The 21,010-nt window shown below is 50.4% G+C and overlaps 1 long non-coding RNA gene across 7 annotated transcripts; it reads left to right on the top strand.

Moving 5' to 3' along the window:
• The first annotated feature begins 409 nt into the window (after window positions 1–409).
• Window positions 410–20,087, top strand: LOC129462642 (uncharacterized). Of its 7 annotated transcripts, none has more exons than XR_010115560.1 (5): window positions 410–587; window positions 1,392–1,631; window positions 7,912–8,318; window positions 10,305–10,422; window positions 12,924–20,087. It is a non-coding gene; the product is annotated as an uncharacterized lncRNA (long non-coding RNA). The 7 variants fall into 7 exon arrangements; XR_010115559.1 differs by lacking the exons at window positions 410–587; window positions 1,392–1,631 and adding an exon at window positions 6,358–6,524 and having other exon boundaries at window positions 12,924–16,326; window positions 16,825–20,087; XR_010115558.1 differs by lacking the exons at window positions 410–587; window positions 1,392–1,631 and adding an exon at window positions 6,358–6,524.
• Window positions 20,088–21,010: the final 923 nt, after the last annotated feature.

Genomic DNA, 21,010 nt, shown 5'->3' with positions numbered 1-21,010 from the left:
TCTGGACATCCCCTCTGGGGCCCTCCAAGTCCCACCACCCTTCGTTGGGGACATCATTGTTCACCACCGGTCAAGGTGTGCCCGATTTCTCCACTGCAAAATCGCTGTTCCTTTTTCCCCCCTGCAACTGAGGAGCAGCTGGGGAGGCGCTTTCTGATGACGCAGTTTCCCATCAGCCCATCCTGGCCACACCTCCCCGGATGAGTCCCGCCTGCCGCACCCTTCACCCTTCAGAGGGTTTCACATCTTCCTCTCCCAGGAGTCGGACCACGATGTGCAGCTGACCTCAGCAGGATAATCATGACCTAAGCTGTCCTTTTGGGGGTGAACTTCCTTAGGAAGTCTTCCCGACATCGATACACTGCAGAGAAGAACAGGGCTGGCCAGGGCTGACTTGCCGGGATTGTCTAAATAGGACAGTGGTGCATGGAGTGGGGCTCTGTGCATTCGTTAAATGCTATCGGCAGTTTTTCAGACTTTGCATACATTGTGTATTTACTAAACTTTGGGGACAAGCTCAGTGATAATCACTCCCTTAACGCTGGTCCTCGGTCCCCGCTGTTAGCCTGCCTGGATGATGCGCGCAGGTGAGGAGTTTCTGGTGCTCTCAGTTCTGCAGGTGCGGATGGAATCGTTACTCTGAGTGCTCTCCCTGCAGGGGCGCTGCCTGTTAAGGAGCATTCCCTACCAGCCACTCACCTTCTCCGCAAGCTGCACACTTTCATATCCCCTGCCTTGCCTCTTCTGTGGCTGTTTTGATAACGCCATTGAATGGCTTGTTAATGGTGTTTCATTAACTGCATCAGAGATACGAGTATTACCCACCATGATGATTCACTCGGGAATGCTTAGGGCTGCCCGTCACTGAATGGCCACCAGTGGTGGTTTCGGCAGATAGAGATGTGTTTTTCTCTATGACAAAAAGGCACATGTTTCAGCTGCCGCTACCGTTGCCACAGAGGCTGTCATCCTCCTGAAAGCCCACCATGGCGGTGTGGTGACCTGGACGGCCCAGGAGTGGGTCTGCGTTCAGGGCAGGAGAAGGGACGTGATAGAGACTGTGCCAGCTGCATCTGTCCCTTTTAGTAAGAAAGTGTGTGCTTTCCCACAGGCTCATCTCAGGGCCTCCCCTGGACTTGGCCTTCCTAGAATCATTAGTGAAGGATGCAGCGGGGAAGGGCTTGGGCACGGTGTTGAGTCTGCTGATCTGTAACACCTGCTGACCCGTCAGCTTCATTTACTGTTCAGCTACACTGGCCGCTTTCCAACTGCTAGGTGGACGCAGAAGTTAATGGCTCCTGGTGGATCCATAAATAGCTCCTCTCTGATATTAGAGAATAAGACACAGGCAGACTTATAGATGGCTGGTATCCTTTCTTCCCCTTCACTAGGCTGCACTCCTGACGTCCCATCTGCGGCTCGGGAAGAAGACGGGTGATGGTGTCTCATCCCATAAAAAGAGGCCTGCTAATCCCAGCAGAACAACCCAAGGCACCGCACTTTAAAAAGCAACGACCCAATTTTGATGTTTTGGAAAAGAAGAAAGCCAAGTTGCCCTTATTTCGAAGTTAGGAGCAGCTGTCACAAAACAGTTTCATGCACACAGCAGGAGAAGAAATAGGGTTTGCAAGGTAAGGCGCAGCGGGAAAACGCACACAGGGGACAGCCCCGCATATCCCCCATCTGCCCTGCGGCTAGCTCCTCTCTCCAGCTTCTCCCCTGCTCTGTGCGTGTCTCATGGGGTCTCCCAGCCAGAGACGGGGGAGGAAAGGAGGAGAGAGGGGCTGGCTACTTATTCCTCGGCCCCTCCCTGTTGGCTCGAGGTGGTCTCCTGCACCCGGACCACAGGCCTGGGCTCCATGCAGCACCCTCCTCACAGCTTGGTCCTGGTAGATGCTCCCTCCCTTGCCCTGCAGGCCCAGCAGTGCTAGTGGCTTCCGGCTCTTCCAGCCCTGGGTCCTGCACTCTCCCTCCGTGGTCTCTTTTTTTTCTTTTTTCTTTTGAGACAGAGTCTTGCTCTATCACCCAGGCTAGAGTGCAGTGAGATGATCTTGGCTCACTGCAGCCTCCGCCTCCCGGTTCAAGTGATTCTCCTGCCTCAGCCTCCCAACTAGTTGGGACCACAGGCACACGCCACCACACTCAGCTAATTTTTGTATTTTTAGTAGAGACGGGGTTTTACCATATTGGCCAGGCTGGTCTCGAACTCCTGACTTTAAACCAGGCCTGCTGGGGTAACGTTTCTTGTATTACAGAATCACTTGAGAGATCCTAGTGTCTATTTAGAACACCCAAAGGATTTAGAAATGGAAAAAAAAAATGGTTTGGGGACAGCTTAGTTCTCCTTCCTCATTTGGTGGTTGAGGAGCCTGAGCCCCGTGTGGTGAAGGTTGCCGTTCCAAGGTCACCGGCAGGAGTTGGAAAACCTGCTCTCACAGGCGTCACTGTTAGAAAAGATTCACACACATATATACACACATATTTACACACACAATACACACACACAATACACACACATACACACACATATACACGCACAGATACACACACATACACACACACACACACACACACACACACACGGGAAAGCAAGGGCCCGCCTTGAAAGCTTGCTGTTGACTTCCCAGGCTGAGTTGAGCACTGAATGGTGATTTCGGAACTTCCTTTTGCTCTGTTCAGTTGTGCAGATATAAGTGAAGTCATTCTGTAGTCAGGTGCCTTACTTTAATAAAAAATCATCGTGCGACAGTGACTCGGGTGGTTTTCTGCTTTCCCTTATTGCATATCAGTTAGTCCGACACACAGGAGGATCCTTCAAGCTTTTAAAGGGTCTGGGACTTTTTTTTTCACTTTTTTTTTTGTATCAAGTAAGATAGCTATTTAGTTTTATTTTTTCCAAATCATTTCAACATTGTGTATTGTATAAATCCCCCATGCTTTCCAATATTATATTTGTCATGTGCTAAATTCTCAGACATACCTGGATCTTTTTTTTTTTTTTTTTTGAGACAGAGTCTCGCTCTGTCACCCAGGCTGGAGTGCAGTGGCGCGATCTCGGCTCACTGCAAGCTCCACCTCCTGGGTTCACGCCATTCTCCTGCCTCAGCCTCCTGAGTAGCTGGGACTACAGGCGCCCGCCACCACACCCGGCTAATTTTTTGTATTTTTAGTAGAGACGGGGTTTCACTGTGTTAGCCAGGATGGTCTCGACCTCCTGACCTCGTGATCCGCCCACCTTGGCCTCCCAAAGTGCTGGGACTACAGGTGTGAGCCACCGCGCCCGGCCTACCTGGGTCTTTTTCTGAACTTCGGTTTTCTTCCACTGATCATTTGTCTATGCTTTGGTCACTGCCATATAGTTTTAATAACAAGAGCTTACTATACATTTTCTTTTTTGAGACAGGGTCTTGTTCTGTCTCCCAGGCTGGAGTGCAGCGGCACAATCGTAGCTCATTGCAACCTTGAACTCTTGAGTTCATGCAATGCTTCTACCTCAGCCTCCCAAGTAGCTGGGACTATAGGCATGAGCTACTGTGCCCGGCCTATTTTTATATCTGATAGAGAAAGGTTTCCTGAACACTCTTCTTTTTAAAAATGTTTGGCTAATTTTCTTTCAAGCATTCTTCCAAGTGTACTTTGAAATTCAGCTTAAGTTAAAACAAATAAACAGAAAACAACGCAATGTAATTCTGACTGAGTCTGTACTGTATATGGAAGAATTGGCATATTTTGTATGATTACATTTTTCCTACCCAGGAACACGAAATAGCTCTCCTTTTGTTCAGGTACCATGTCCTCCAGGGAATTACTGCAGTTTTCTACTCCCAGCATTGTGTAATTGTTGAGTTTATTTGAAAATTCTTTTTACTTTTAGTTGCTATTTGAAATGGAAACTTTAAAAGTTTGTGTTTTCTAAATGGTTATTGCTGATTCATATGTATAAATACTCATCCGTTTGATAAGTTTGTAGTTACGTAGGCTAGATTTCCGCGTCAATCGTGTCATTGGCCAACAGGTTTATCCCTTCTTCTTCTGCATTTACACCCTCTGGCCCCTGCCTTGGGCATAGGATACAGGACTTCGAGACGGCAGTGCCTCTTCCAGGGAGGCCTCTGGAATTTCATCCCTCAAGATGATAGTGCCTTTGGCTTTTGGTTTCAATATGTACATACATTTTATAACGTTAAGCAAGTTTCATTGTTTTTCTGGTTTGCTAAGAGATTTCTTTTTTAGTGAGAACATTTTCTAAAAGTTATCAAGTGCCTTTCAGTAGCTATTGAAATGTTATTGAAATGTTCAAATGGCTTCCCACTTTTAATTTATTCATATAACAATTTACATGAGTAAATGTCTTAATTTGAACCAAACTTGCATTCTGGAATCAAGCCTACTGAGTCATGGGATCTTTTGTTTGTTTGTTTGTTTGTTTTTGTTTTTGGGATGGAGTCTCACTCTGTCGCCCAGGCTGGAGTGCAGTGGCATGATCTCGGCTCACTGCAAGCCCTGCCTCCCGGGTTCACGCCATTCTCCTGCCTCAGCCTCCCGAGTAGCTGGGACTACAGGCACCCGCCACCACGCCCAGCTAATTTTTTTTGTATTTTTAGTAGAGATGGGGTTTCACTGTGTTAGCCAGGATGGTCTCAATCTCCTGACCTCGTGATCCACCTGCCTCAGCCTCCCAAAGTGCTGGGATTACAGGTGTGAACCACCATACTCGGCCAGGATCATTTTTATTTTTTTAGAGACAGGGTTTCACCATGTTACCCAGGCTGGTCTCAAACTCCTGAGCTCAAGCAATCTTCCCACCTTGGCCTCCCAAAGTGCTGGGATTGCAGGTGTGAGCCACCGCACCCAGCCTCCTAAGGGTCATTTTTAATAGGGACAGTTACTGCCCACTTGCTGATGGTTGATTTGGGTTCTTGAATCTCTCGTTTCCCCTGAGACATTGATCTCTCATTTTCCTTGACCACTTTGGTCAGGCTTTGCTAGCAAAGCCTTCACTTCTATAAAATAACCTAGGAAAACCTTCACTTTATAAAAATAATATATTGCCTGTAATCCCAGCACTTTGGGAGGCTGAGGCAGGAGAATTGGCTGAGGCCAGGAGTTTGAGACTGGCCTGGGCAATATAGTGAGACCCCATCTCTATGGAAAAAAAAAAGATAAAATAATCTCTTCAGGGGTTCTGTAGTAATTTAAATAACATGGAAATTATATATTCATGGAAGGTTTGTCAGAATTGGTAAAATGGTGTTGGCCTGGCAACCTCTGGGGGGAAGGGAGAGGGGGAGGTTTGTTTTTGTTTTTGAGACAGAGTCTCTCTCTGTCGCCCAGGCTGGAGAGCAGTGGCGTGATCTCAGCTCACTGCAACCTCCGCTTCCTGGGTTCAAGTGATTCTCATGCCTCAGCCTCCCAAGTAGCTGAGATTACAGGCACGTGCCACCACGCCCTGCTAATTTTTGTATTTTTAGTAGAGACAGGGCTTTGCCACTTTGCACAGGGTGGTCTCGGACTCCTGGGTTCAAGTGACCTGCCTGCCTTGGCCTTCCCAAGTGCTGGCATTACAGGTGTGAACTGCCCACCACATCCAGCCTGTTTTTGTTTTTTTGATTTTTGTTTTTGGCTCAAACCAGCAGTCTCCAACCTTTTTGGCACCAGGGACGAGTTTTGTGGAAGAAAATTTTTTCCATGGACGGGGGCAGGGGTGGGGGATGGTTTCAGGATGATTCAGGCATGTTACATTGATTGTGCATTTTATTATCATTACATTATAATATATAATGAAATTATTATACAACTGCAGTATCATGAAGAATCAGTGGGAGCCCTGAGCCTGTCTTCCTGCAACTAGACAGACCCATCTGGGGGTGATGGGAGATGGTGACAGGTCATCAGGCATTAGATTCTCATAAGAAGTCCACAACTGCTGGGCATGGTGGCTCAGGGGCTGGGCTCGGTGGCTCAGCCTGTAATCCCAGCACTTTGGGAGGCCCAGGAAGGCAGATCACGAAGTCAGAAGATCGAGACCATCCTGGCTAACATGGTGAAACCCCGTCTCTACTAAAAATACAAAAAAATTAGCCAGGTGTGGTGGCTGGCGCCTGTAGTCCCAGCTACTCACGAGGCTGAGGCAGGAGAATGGCGTGAACCCGGGAGGCGGGGCTTGCAGTGAGCCGAGACTGCACCACTGCACTCCAGCCTGGGCGACAGAGCGAGACTGTGTCTCAAAAAAAAAAAAAAAAAGCCCACAACCTAGATCCCTCGCATGCGCAGTTCACAGTTCACAATACTGTTCGTGCTCCTCTGAGAATCAAATGCCACCACTGATCTGACAGGGGGCGGAGCTCTGGCGGTAACATGAGTGATGAGGAGTGGCTGCAAATACAGATGAAGCTTCGTTTGCTCACTTCCTGTTGTGTGGCCCAGACAGGGCACCGTCTGTGGCCCCAGGGGTTGAGGACCCCTGGTTTCAACAACAGAAATGTACCATCTCCCAGTTCTGGAGGCCAAAGTCTGAGATCCAGGTGTCTGCAGGGTTGATCCCTTCTGAGGCTGTGAGCAGGACCCCCTTCCAGGCTCTCCTCTGGCCATTGGTTTCCTTCTTTCCCTCCCTCCCCTCCCCTCCCCTCCCCTCCCCTCCCCTCCCTCCCCTCCCTCCCCTCCCCTCCCCTCCCCTCCCCTCCCCTCCCCTCCCCTCCCCTCCCCTCTTCTCCCCTCCCCTCTTCTCACTCTGTTGCCCAGGCTGGCATGGTTTACGTTTGTGGTTTTTCTTTATTTATCTTGCCAGACATTCGCATGTTTTGATGAACTTTTCAAACAACCAGTTCTTTGCTTTATATTCAGTTGTAGACTGAGTTTTCCTGGGGGTTTTTGGAGTTGGGAAGGAAGGATCTTTTTTTTTTTTTGAGATGGAGTCTTACTCTGTCACCCAGGCTGGAGTCCAGTGGCGTGATCTCCACTCACTGCAACCTCTCCCTCCCAGGTTCAAGTGATTCTCCTTCCTCAGCCTCCTGAGTAGCTGAGATTACAGGCATGCACCACCACACCCAGCTAATTTTTTTTTTTTTTTTTGTAGAGATGGGATTTCACCATGTTGGTCAGGCTGGTCTTGAACTCCTGACCTCAAATGATCTGCCTGCTTCAACCTCCCAAAGTGCTGGGATTACAGGCATGAGCCACCGTGCCTGGCTGTGATCATTTATCTTGGCTTCTTTCTTAACCCTTCTAATGTTTCTGTTCTGCAGTGCATGGTGGCTGGTTTGTGTGAGTTCAACGCTCAGCTGTGCATTGTTTATCTCTTAGAGCAGGTGTGAATTTTCTGTTTCAACCAGCTATGTGCAAACATGAACTCCTATTTTTATAACTGCTCAGACATTCCCATGACAGGGCCTCATTTCTGCTTGGCAACAAGAAAACTGAATTTAATTTCATTTAATTCAGGAAACAGTTCTGTCGGGTATTTTTCTCTAATGGAGTCTGGTTGAAAGCTTCATCGCTCACAGAGAACATTCCAGCGTTAGTGTCATGGCCTTCGGCCGGTGCAGGACTTTCTCGGAGCCCAGGTGGCTCCCTGCGGGAAGGAGAATTCGACGCTCCGTCCCCGTCCTCTGCCAGGGACCCACTTACTAGTCTCCTGGGGCCGCTGTAATAGAGGAACACAAACTGGGTGGCATCAAACAACATAACATTTATTTTCTCACAGTTCTGGAGGCCAAACTGCAACATCAAGATATTAACAGATACTGACCTGCTCCCTCCGCAGGCTCTAGGGGAGGAGCCTCCCTTGTCTTTCCCGGCTTCCAGGGCGGCTGGCCATCCTGGGCGTCCTTTGGCTTGTGGCTGCCTGGCTGGCATCCCCGCCCCCATTGTCACTTGACCTTCCGTATGCCTCTGTTTTCTCTCCTTATACAGACCCCAGTTACTGGATTGGGATCCACCCTAACTCAATATGACCTCAGCTTAATGAAAGACATCTGCAGAGACCCTATTTCTACTAAAAGCCACATTCTGAGATTTCTCGTGGACATGAGTTTTTGAGAGACACTGTTCTGCTCCATGCAGGGAGGGAACTGGGATCTGAAGACGTTGCATTCGAGGTCTCGGGGCTCCTCTTCTGATGAGCAGCCTCGGGCTGACCTGGGGCAGGTGTGATGTCTGCGCCTCACCATCTCCACCCTGCCTGCTGTGGAATCTCCATCACAACGACAGGTGCTTTGGAGGCCGGAGTGCATGCGTACGGGCCCTGCACACACTGAATGTCACTGGGAACACGGACACACCCCGCTTCCAGGAGAAGATAGAACACATCGACCCCTTTTGTGAGTACAATTTTTTGAAGTCTCCAAAGCAATGGGACTGCCCTGGGGAAGACAGAGGCTGTGAAGGGAGTGTTGACCCCAGTGGGAGGTGGACGGAACGGGATGCGGGCGCTCAGGGTGGAAGAACGACGTAGGCGGTCAGTGGTCAGTGGGCCATGCCCACATCTGGGCTAGATGTCACTATGGTGCCATTCTGTCTCCACACAGCCAGGCAATGCACAAAATAGGCCATGTGGGCCATAGTGGGGGTGAACATCCAGCCTGGAGGCCCTCGAACAAGCCCACTGAGGGCCTCCAGTTGGGGGCACACATGGGTGACACCTGGCCTAGTGACGCCCCACCTGGACTGCATGTTAAAATCACTGGGGAACTTTTAAAGGGCTGATGTCTGATTTCTCCAGGGATTCCGAGGCGAGCGGGAACGAGGTGAGGTCTGGGCTTGGGGGTTTTAGTGCTGGTCATCCACGGTGACACTGAGAACGGAAGCTCTCTGTGGGTGAGCCCTTGGGGAACCCAGCTGACCAGGCCCCTGGGGTCCCGTGAGGCCTGAGTCTGAGAAGGCTCATCTCTCCCAGAGCCTGCGGGCCATCCCAGGCTTGTACCTCTGGCCCCGCTCTCCGTTCAGGCCACTGAACGGGGCTGAGCCACATCCTTCAAACAGCTGCTCAGATATTTCAAATCAGCTTTCATGGGCTTTTCCATAGGAAGGGGACGTCTGCTTGCTGAAGCCAGCAGCTGGCCCGGCGGGAGGTGTGTCAGGTGTGCTGGGGGAGCCGTGACCTTTCCTGGGTCCCCCTCTGTTCAGCGCAGCCGCCTCGGGCAGGCATGCCTGCAGGGAGGATGGCCGCGGCTGCCAGAGCCCCTGGGGCTTGGTGCGAAGGACCTCTGGGTGCTGGAATCTGCACGTGTTCCTGTGTAGTACTCAGCCCCTCGAGGCCTTGCAGGTGGAGTGGGCGAGGACAAGTTTCTGGGGAGGACACAGGCCTGGCCCTGGGGTGACAGATGGTGGTGTCACCTCATCCAGTCATTCATGAGCTGTGCATACTGGGCAGGTGGCCCCCTGCAGCCTCTGTTCCGCATTTTTGAAATGAAGGGGTAGAGGGTGGTGTGCACGGTCTCAGCACATCACTCAGCATGGAGGGGTGTTGGTCATAATAATAAGGACGAAAAATCCCTTCTAGAGTTCCTTACCAGCCATGCATGGTCCCAGGGCGTTCTCCAGGTTGGCAGTTGATCGAACCCCCCACCCCAATAACCCAGAGTCAGCGACGCCTGTTGCCTCCACCCCAGCGCTGTGGGACTAAGGCCCAGGCAGGTTCAGTGGCTCGAACAGGTCACCTGGTTGGTGGGCAGGAGAGCAGGCACCCCCGGCCACCAGGCTCACCGCCTCCTGGGCCCACTTGTGAATAGTGCTCCTGTGTTCACTGTTGACCAAGGTACCCCTTCCACACCCACTCCTACCTAGGGTCCCACGCCTCCTAGGGTCCCTCCGTAGCCTCCACTCACAACTAGAAGCTGAATGACCTTGGTTCTTCCAAATGACCTTTGGAATGACCGATTGTTCTGCTTTCTTCTGAAGACTGTATGACACATTATCAGACCAAACCAGAGCTCTTGGTTTTTGGATCTGGGGATGAATTCCTTAGCACAGATGGAACCATGAATTTCTATGATCAACTGCCAGGAAGGAAATACCTCAGGTAATGCTGCTGCCTGCTGGTGATGAGGGGACAGCCAGTTCCCCATGGTCACATCTGCCTGACGATTAGACCAGGGAAGAATTTGGGCAAAACAGCAAGTCTTAAGGTTTGTTTGGAAATGATCAGGCCAAGCAAAGCCAGAGACTGGAAATTGTATTTCCAGATCTTCATTCGGATTCTTTTCTTTATGTTTCATAAAATTAAAAAGATAAAAATTCACATTTGAATTCCCAAAATTATTCTTACTATTCCTTTTTTTTTTTTTTTTTTTTTTTTTTTGAGACAGGCTCTCGCTCTATTGCCTAGGCTGGAGTTCAGTGGCGTGATCTTGGCTCACTGCAGCCTCAAACTCACAGGCTTAGGTGATCCTCCCACCTCAGCCTCCTCAGTAGCTGGGACTACAGGTACGTGCTACCATACCCAGCTAATTTTTTAAAAAACCTTTAGTAGAGATGAGGTCTTGCTGTGTTGCCCAGGCTCAAATAATCCACCGCCTCGACCTCCCAAAGTGCTGGGATTACAGGTGTGAGCCATTGCACCCAGCCTCAAAAATTCTTACTATTCTTCTAAAGCCCTCATTGTGTAGTATCTTCTTACCTTTTCCCCCTTTATTCAAAATATTCCAAACCTCTGCCCCTGGAACTGCCTCGTGTCTTTTTTGTTTTTTTTTTTTTTTTGAGACAGAGTTTCGCTCTTGTTGCCCAGGGTGGAGTGTAATGGCATGATCTCTGCTCACCGCAACCTCCACCTCCCGGGTTCAAATGATTCTCCTGCCTCGGCCTCCTGAATAGCTGGGATTACAGGCATGTGCCACCACGCCCAGATAATTTTGTATTTTTAGGGGGGTTCTCCATGTTGGCCAGGCTGGTCTCGAACTCCTGACTTCAGGTGATCTGCCTGCCTCAGCCTCCCAAAGTGCTGGGATTACAGGCGTGAGCCACTGCGCCCGGCTGCCTTGTGTCTTTTTAAAAGACGAGGCTGCGGTGTCCTTATCATTTCATGGCTATGTTGATTTCTGTGTAATTGGAGGCCTTGAATTTTCATTCTTAACATTGTCCTCTGGGTGGTGGCCCCAGATGGCTCTGATGGCAGCAGGCACATGTCCAAGCCAGCTCTCCGGCCCACATCAGGTCCCTGGCTTGATACAGGGCAGCGTCTTCCCATTCCACCAGCACTCAGACTCTCTGCTCAGACACGGTGGGACTCTCCACCCTGGTCGTTGGTGCTCTGATGGGGTCGGCTTCCTGGGGCTCCTGGAACAAATGTTCATGCACTGGGCAGCTGAAAGCAACAGCAGCTGATTCTCTCGCGTCCTGGAGGTCAGAAGTCCAAGATCGAGGTGTCAGTAGGGCAACCCTCTCTCTCAAGGCTCCCAGCGAGGGTCCTACCTGCCTCTTCCAGCTTCTGGTGGCCCCAGGTGTTCCTTGGCATATGGCAGCATCACTCCAGTCTCTGCTCCATCTCACATGAACTTCTCCTCTGGGCCTGTGTCTCAAGTCTCCCTCTGCCTTTCTCTGATAAGGACACCAGTCACTGGATATGGGACATGCCCTAATCTCATATAATCTCATCTCAAAATCCGTAACTTAATTACATCGGCAAAGGTCCTTTTTCTACATCCATGGATTCAGCCAACTGCAGATTGAAAATATTAGGAAAAAAAATAACTGTACCACAATGAAAAATAATAGAAATTTAAAAAATACCGTATAACAACTATTTACATGGCACTTACACTGTATTAGGTATCGTAAGTAACCTCGACATGATTTAAAGTGTGCGGGAGGAGGATTATAAATCATGCTGCTATAAAGACACATGCCCACGTATGTTTATTGCAGCACTATTCACAATAGCAAAGACTTGGAACCAACCCAAATGTCCATCAATGATAGACTGGATTAAGAAAATGTGGCATATATACACCACGGAATACTATGCAGCCATAAAAAGGGATGAGTTCACGTCCTTTGTAGGGACATGGATGAAGCTGGAAACCATCATTCTCAGCAAACTATCGCAAGGACAAAAAAACCAACACCACATGTTCTCACTTATAGGTAGGAATTGAACAATGAGAACTCATGGACACAGGAAGGGGAACATCACACACCGGGGCCTGTTGTGGGGTGGGGGGAGGGGGGAGGGATAGCATTAGGAGATACACTTAATGTAAATGACAAGTTAATGGGTGCAGCACACCAACATGGCACATGTATACATATGTAACAAACCTGCACGTTGTGCACATGTACCCTAGAACTTAAAGTATAATAAAAAATAAAGAAAAATAAAGTGTGTGGGAGATATGCATAGGTTATGTGCATAGGTTATATGCAAATACTATGCATACATCAGGGACTTGAGCAACTGTGGCCTTTGGTATCCTTAGGGGCCTTGGAACCCATCCCTCAGGGACAGCAAGGGATGACTGTAGCTACTCCCGCTTCCTCCCCTCTCCTATCCCCTGCTAACAGCTAATCTGCTTTCCGTCTCTACAGATTTGCCTATTCTGTATATAGCCTCTAAAAGGAATCATGTACTATGTGGCTTTTTGTGTCTGACTTCTTTCACTTACATAATGTTTTCGAGGCTTATGCAAATAATGTTTTTCAGGTTTATGCAAATTGTAACATGTATAAGAACTGCACTCGTTTTAAGGCTGAGTAATGGCCACATTTTGTTTATCTGTGCATCTGCTGATGGGCATTTGGGTGGTTCCCACCTTTTGGCTACTGTGAATCATGCTGAACGTTGGAGTACACAACTCTGTGTGGACATATGTTTTCATTTCTCTTGGGTGCATACTTGGATATTGTGTTTATCACACCATGAGAGACTCCAGGATGTCCATGCCTTGGGTTACAGGCACATGGAAACTTGCTTTTTTTTTTTTTTTTTTCAGAGCCATCCCCAGTGCAGGACATGCTGTTGACTTCCATGAGACAAACACCTACTTGGAAATCAGGTTTTTTCTGTACCTTTTGAAGGAGTAGGAATTTCCCAGCATTTCCTGGACAAAGACAGAGGTGAGTGTCAGATACGGAGTGGAGTTCGGAGATGGAGATTCATCCCTGTATGTGACAGGGATGGGGATTTACCAAGAGAGGACAGTGCCCAGCCCGAGCCTGGGAGTTTGGTTGTTGGGTTGGCAGAACTCGTCTGAGATGTGCCATTCTGGTGTGTCCTGGATCAAAATTTGGGGCAGGCTGGGGTGGCTTCAGCTGGAATCACCTGCAACCTGTCTCCTCAAGTCCCCAGTCCCTAATACCGCTGGGTAATCCCTGGGCGTATCAGCCATGTAAACCTCGTACCAAAAGGCGAGGCACAGTGGAAACATTTGGAAGCCCCCAGGATAACGCATGGAGCCTGAGGCAGCCTGGCCCAGCCTCTCAGGCCTAGATGCGCCTCTGTGGATGTTAATGTGGCATAGACGCACCTCTGCGGACGTCACTGTGACACAGGCGCGCCTCTGCGGACGTCACTGTGGCACAGGCGCGCCTCTGCGGACGTCACTGTGGCACAGGCGCGCCTCTGCGGACGTCACTGTGGCACAGGCGCGCCTCTGCAGATGTCGGGGGCAGGTGGGTATTTGCGTCCCGTTGAAACCTGTCCGCGCTTGTCAGAGGATGACCAGAAGCAGACCCAGGAGGAGCTTCGGAACTGCACGGGGCAGGTGCAGCCTGGGGGTGGCACGCACCACAGAACACAAGAGGCATCCAGGAGGCAGATGCAGCAGATAGAGGCCACGTGCCTCACCGCCTGTGAAATGCAGGGAGAGGAGGATGTTATGTCACTGAGCCCATTGGGCACAGCATGGAAGTATGTGACATCCATGGTTGACACTAGGAAGGCAGCACTCGAGTTAGACCTGTGAAGGGCGGATCGTGACCTTGGGCTTTTGTGCAAAGATGACCCTCCTGTGCGTGGCTGTGTCCTCCAATGCATTGACATTTAGCATAATGTTTTTAACGTCCATCCATGTTGTAGCCTTTGAAAAAATCCAGGTGTCCGCAGGAGGTGTTAGTCCAGGGACACCGCGAATGATGCTTGTTCACTAGCAGAATGTGACCCTGGGAGGAAGAAGGTGTACAAAGTGTGTGAGTTCTGGGAGGGAAGAGATATCTCGCTGAGAGAATCCCAAGGGTGTCAGAGGCTTGGAGATCATCCAGTAAGGAAACGAAGGCACAAGTGTCGATGTGGCTGTCTCTGGCTCCTAGGACAGGGCCTGTCCCCCCCTGCCAAGGTGGTGCTGGCTCTTGGCTGCCTGCCATCTTCCCTGCCTCACTGACCCAGAAAGGCAAAGGTACAGAGAGAGTGTCTCCTCCTTTCAGACAGCGAGGCTGGGCATCGTCAGGTTCCACACCAACATGGAGCCCCTCTCCATCAAGGCTTGGCCAGCAAAGGCCTGCGGTGGAGAAAGGTACTCAGAATTGTGGAGCCAGTGCAGGGCAGTGGCCCCGACGTGTGGGCATGAGGGGCATTTCCCTCCCTTTTTCGTACCTCCTTCGGGTCTGCTTGTCACAGTGTGGCCCTGGGACTGCCTTCACGGGCATCGTAGGAAAGCCACACGGCAAGGCCCAGGCTGACCATCTAATCGGAGGACAGTACCCCATGCTTCCTGCAGACCCCTGGCGGGCATGTGGCACCCCAGTAAGGGGAAGAAGGGGCCATGCCCCGACGGGTGCCGAGGCCCACCTCCCGTGCTCTCCCTTCCCGTGGGGGCCTCCGTGCAGCAGCTCCAAGTGCCTCTTTGCAGCAGAATCCCACACATTGCACCTTTCTTGAGTCCCCTCCCTTCTTTCTTGGGCACTTGCATGGTCTGGCAGTGGCCCTGACAACTGGGCACGGGAGCCTATTCCACCTGGATCTGCTTCGGGCTAGATGGTCATCAGTGATGCACACTGACCCTTTTTTGTAAGTGTTGCTGTCTCTGGGTAACTTATTTTTATGGGGTCTCGTTCTGATACCTTGGATGTCACTGTGGCACAGGCGCGCCTCTGCGGACGTCACTGTGGCATAGGCGCGCCTCTGCGGACGTCACTGTGGCACAAGCGCGCCTCTGCAGATGTCGGGGGCAGGTGGGTATTTGCATTCCGTTGAAACCTGTCTGTGCTTGTCAGAGGATGACCAGAAGCAGACCCAGGAGGAGCTTCGGAACTGCACGGGGCAGGTGCAGCCTGGGGGTGGCATGGACCACGGAACACAAGAGGCATCCAGGAGGCAGATGCAGCAGATAGAGGCTGCGTGCCTCACCGCCTGTGAAATGCAGGGAGAGGAGGATGTTTATGTCGCTGAGCCACTCAGGGAGCAGAGTTTCCGAGTCAGTTTAGACAGGACTCACTCCCGTGGTGGCTCTGGGGCCACGTTCTCCTGTGCCTGGTCACTGCAGGGGAGGGCTGTGGCATCCCTCCGTCTGCAGCCATGGCAGCGGGAGAGCCGCATCAGGAGAACTCAGTGACTCCAACAACGCGGTGTCCTGGGCCTGGGGAAGTCCGCCGCAGACCTGTGCTACAGGACACGGAGGTGGCATGTTTGAGAAGGGACTAGACCTGGGCGGCCGTTAGGTTCAGCCCCGCTTTGACAGGTGTGGCTCGAGGAATCCAGTGCCAGCAGCCGGGGCAGCGCAGGCAGGAGGAGCTGGGCCTCTCACTCTCAGCAGGGCCCTGGCACTCCTGTTGCTGCTGCTGAATCCGTGTGTTCTGTTCTCTCAGAAGAGGCTTCCAGTCCTTTTCCCCTGGGATTGGGGTCTCCCGGTCTCAGTCTGCAGTGGGAAAGCCGGTAAGAGGCGCCCCCCGCACTGCCCCACTTTCCAGATCCTTTCTCCATCAGTACCAGGGGCTGCAGCAGCAGTGCCCAAATCGCCCTCAACCTCCCTTTCTGCTCTCCCGACTCCCAGGGTGCGGCCCTCCAGCGTTCCCCAGCCTCTGGGCACCCCGGCTCTCCACAGCGGCTCTTGGTGCCTCTGGACTGGTCCTGAGTGTGTGCCAGCAGCCTCTGGCTTTTGAGGCAATGCTTTCCTGACAATACATCTGTGGGTTGAGTGGGTGGAAACTGAATCACCAACTTATGTTTATTTTCTTTTTTGCTTTTGGAATTTTTTTTTCCTGAGGTGAAATTCACATAACATAAAACTAACCATTTCAAAATGAAGAATTCAGCAGCAATTAGTACTTACACAAGGTTGTCCAGCCACCATCTCTACCTACTTGTAGCACATTTCCCTCACCCCAAGAGGAAACACCAAGCTGGGCATGCCCACTCCAAGCTGGGCATGGTGGTGTGTGCCTGTGGTGCCAGCTAGTCAGGTCCCATCTGCTCGGGAGGCTGAGGCAGGAGGATCACTTGAGCCCGGGCGGTCGAAGTTGCAGTGAGCTGTGATCATGCCACTGCACTCCAGCCTGGGCGACAGAGCAAGACCCTGTCTCTAAAAACAAAAACAAAAGGAAACCCTGAGCCTGTGAAACAAAAGGAAACCCTGACCCCATGAACAGTCTCTCCCCATTCTGCCTCCCCACACTCCCTAGCTGCTGCTCATCTGCTTTCTGTCCATGGATCACCTATTCTGGGTGTTTCATGTACATGGAGTTGTATAACATGTGGCCTTTTGTGCCTGGTTTCTTGCTCTAAGCATAATGTTTTCAAGGTTCATCTATGTTGCCACGTGTATTACTGCTTCAGGACTTTTTTTGCTTTTTTGTTTTTGAGATGGAGTCTTGCTCTGTCACCCAGGCTGGAGTGCAATGGCACAATCTCGGCTCACTGCATCCTCCACCTCCCGGGTTCAAGCAATTCTCCTGCCTCAGCCTCCTGAGTAGCGGGGATTACAGGCATCCGCCACCACGCCTGGCTAATTTTTTTATATTTTTAGTAGAGATGGGATTTCACCATGTTGGCCAGGCTGGTCTCAAACTCCTGACCTCAAGTGATCTGCCTGCCTCTGTCTTCCAAAGTGCTAAGATTACAGGCGCAAGCCACTGCACCCGGCCAGATGTTTTAAGGATGAATAATATTCATGTGTATGAATAGACCACACTTTGTTTATCCATCCATCTGTTGATGGACACCTGGGTTGCTTCCATCTTTTAGTGACTATAAATAATGATGCTATGAGCATATGTGTACCAGTTTTTGTTTGAGTACCAGTTTTCAGTTCTTTTGGGTGTATACCTAGGAGTGGAATTGCTGGATCATACGGTAATTCTATGTTTAACTTTTTAAGGAACAACCAAACTGTTTTTCATAGCAGCTGCACCATTTTTCATTCCCACCAGCAATGTATGAGCGTCCTAATTTTTCCACATCCTCACCAACTCTTGTTATTTTCAGTTTTCTTTTTTTAAATTGTAGTTACCCTAGAGGTTGTAAAGTGGTATCTCATTGTTGTTTTGATTTGCATTTTCTTAATGACTGGTGATGTCGAACATCTTTTCCTGTGCTTATTGGCCATTTGTATATCTTCTTTGGAGAAATATCTATTAAGTCCTTCGATCATTTTAAAATTGGGTTGTTCGTCTTTGCTATTGACTTGTAAGAATTCTTTTATATTCCAGATGCTAGATCCTTATCAGATAGATGATTTGCAAATGTTTTCTCCCACTCTGTGGGTAGCCTTTTCACTGTCTTGATAATGCCCTTTGATGCAGACATATTTCTCAAGTGATTTTATTCCCACCAGGCTAAACATTATCATATTTCTCATACCTCACTTTTCTGACAAAATCCTGCTGAAAACTTTAACAATATTATTGAAGTTTGGTTTGAGCCTTTCCCCCAATAAAATACACAGTCCTCAAGGCTTTAATTTAACAATTAAATACTTGAACCCCTGCACACACTCGCATGGCTGGGGGAAGAGAGGGCAATGTGAAGAGCTCTCCAATGGCACTGCCACCTAAAGGCAACGTGGCTGCATGTGACCAAATATGTCACTGGCTGTCAGGCAACAAACTGGTCCAGTGGCGTCACTGGGGTGGGCACGATAGTTCTAACTAACCAGAGCTGGATGCACACGAGCCTGCACACACTCTTTAGCCCACCTAATTGTTTTCTACTATAAAACTCAAGGCATATGTAAAATAGTCACAGATACCCTAAGGAAGGCCCCTGTTAGGTTTATAGTGCCTTCAGGGTGGGTTGACTTCATAATGATCAACCTAGACTTCCACTCCCTCCCCGGGCAAAGAGCTGGCCCAGCACTCCAAGTAGGGAGTTCTTTATGGCTGTTGATCTCTGCTCTGGAGATGAGCTGAGCACCAGACTGGAAGCATGAGTTGCGGGCTGCTCGGGTTAAACGGGAAGACAGCATGCTGATGGGGGCTGCCAGGAGAGCTTGATGAGGGAGCAGTTCTCTGAGTGGGAGACTTGTTACTTGCACACTGAGCCTTCAATGACTGTGATATTTCACTCCATGTCACAGGCTCCTGGGGCCTACAGAAAGGAGCTGGAGGTACCTAGTGCAGGCTGGGAGGCCTCCTTTATTGAGGTGACATGCCTGGATGCTGGTGGGGGTTGGGGAGAACGCTGCCTCCCTGGAATAGAAGACGCCTTGGCAGCCCTGGGTGCAGGCTGGCCAGCCCTGTCTGGGCTGCCTCTCTTCATTCCATGGCTCTGCTTGTTAGAGGAGGAAGTTAGGCAGACATGAGTGGCGCCCGCCAGCCCAGGAATGTCAGGCGACCATCAGGTGATGGTCAGGCAGTTGTTAAACTGTCTCTCTGAAATGATCATCAGTTGCAGCTCAAGCTGGGGAAGATGGTCTCCCAATAAATAAAAAAAACACCTGAAACTGGTGATCAGCAGCTTCCTGATAAGCTCTCGAGTTGGGTGAGTGGGCTCAAGCGTGCGCACTAAGAGGCAAAACGGCGGATGTATGAACTTCCTCTGGGGGCGTTCAACCAGTAAAGGAAAACCACCCCTACAGAGCACGCGCACAACCTCAGTAAACTCACTACACATGCAATCATCCTCCTGAGTGCTGACCAACACTGCTGCATGGGGCTGCTGAGCAACAGCCCGCCCCGAGGGAAGAACTGAGGGAGGAGAAGAGAAACCCCAGAGCCGTGCCAATGGATAAACCCCACGCCCAGGGCTGAGCCGTCACTTGGATCTCTCACGTGGCGCACTCAGCCCTCTTCCAAGTATACTTTAACTTCCTTTCACTCCTGCTCTAAAACTTTTTCATAAACTCTCACTCCTGTTCTAAAACGTGCCTCAATCTCTCCCTCTGCCTTAAACCTATGTCTGCCCCGAATTCTTTCCTATGAGGAGGCAAGGATGGAGTTGCTGCAGACCTGTGCAGATTTGCTGCTGGTACTCATGGACAAAGTCTGAAAAACCTCTTCCTGCCCTGGGCAAGGCAGATGGGGGCCCACCAGGCTGGCTTTGCCCACTGTCTCCGATATCATCCAACACAGTCGGCCAGGTTGTGTGGCCCTCTCATCTACATTTTCATTTGCCAACAAGATGGTGTGGGCTATGCCGTCTTTGCACAGCGATCTGATCCCAGGGACATTTGTGTGGGTGTGTGCCCAGGAGCTGCATGTCTGCAGGTTCAGATCGGGGTCAGCTTTGCTGGAGACTGTGGCTTCCTGCCATGGCACCACAGAAGAGGGCTGGCGGATTGGTCCTGTTGTCTCTCATAGCTCTGTAGGGACACAGCGAGCCATGTGGACTGACAGCTGGACCCTTCATAAAGATGGCCTAGAAAATTAGGACACCGTCCTGTTGACAAAGCCCCTAGGCCTGCCCCCATCAGGCCTCATGGGTCCTTTCCAGGCCTAAGCCAGGGTTCTGAAATCATCTGTAATTTGAATTTATATTTCTAGGCCACATTCCCTGCATCCTTTCCAGCAAGATGTAATTCTGAGATTTTTGTCATTCCTGGGCGTTATCTTATGAGGACTGCCAAGGGATGCAGTGCCATAGGAGGAAAGTTTTCTTCTAAGCTGCAAGCCAGCTCTGGCTTCTGGAGTTTCTCCTGAGGATTGCAAGACAGTAGGTCCCCTGTCCTTTAGGTCTTCTCCAGAAATACCTTAAAATAGCAAATAAAATAAGATAGAAGCAAACAAAACCTGAACTTAACAGCTGACTTGATTTCTGTGCACCGGAAGCTGTGTTTTATTCACCTTTTACAGCCCATTTTCAGGCTGACGTGTTGTCTTAGGGTATGCACGTCGAGATATTTCTCACCCGTTTTTGTAACGTCTTCAAGTTGGAATCAATGCCCTTGAACTTCCAGGCCTGTGCCTGCACAAGCTGCCCCTCCCTGTGTCTTCGGAGAAGTCCTACTGTGGGGACACAGAGTGGGGGAGGCAAAGCACCGTCAGCTACCGTGACACGAAGCTTGTTGCTGGACCCGGAGAACGTGAAGGAGGGGAAGGGGGCCCAGCACAGTCCATCCCGTGCCCCGCTCAGACCCGCTCTGCCCTCTCGTTACTTCTGGCCCATCACAGAGCCCCCTAGCTGGCAAGATTCGGCAGCATTTGAGGCCTCTTGGTGTCCGTGTCAACTCAGACCCTGGATCCAACAGCCCTGAAATGTCTGCATCCTCCCTTTTCCCAGCGTGTACTCTGAGACATGTCCGTAGGTTCCTTTAGGGAGAGGTTAAGGGACTTGGCCAGGTGCAATGGCTCACACCTGTAATCCCTGCACTTTGGGAGGCTGAGGCAGGAGGATCACTTGAACCCAGGAGTCTAAGACTAGCCTGGGCAACATAGTGAGACCTTGTCTCTATGTTAAAAAAAAAAAAATTAAGGGACTCTATCAAATATACTTGCAGGGCCACTGTGGGGCTCTTTCTTAAGGAGGCCTGGGATCCTCGCGCATGGATGGGCTCTGGGGCTATGAAATTGACTGAAGATGCTTTTTCATTGCGGTGGCTGATACCAACATTTTGTTCACCAGCTCTGTGTTTCCCTTTTAGGGATACAGGTTAAGTCACCATGCTCATCCCAAAGGGCACTGGGCCTTTCTGTCATTATAATAATCATGCCC

Source organism: Symphalangus syndactylus, chromosome 14, assembly GCF_028878055.3.
Source record: "Symphalangus syndactylus isolate Jambi chromosome 14, NHGRI_mSymSyn1-v2.1_pri, whole genome shotgun sequence".
Taxonomy (NCBI): Eukaryota; Metazoa; Chordata; class Mammalia; order Primates; family Hylobatidae; genus Symphalangus; species Symphalangus syndactylus.
This window is presented reverse-complemented; position numbering and strand designations above follow the sequence as displayed.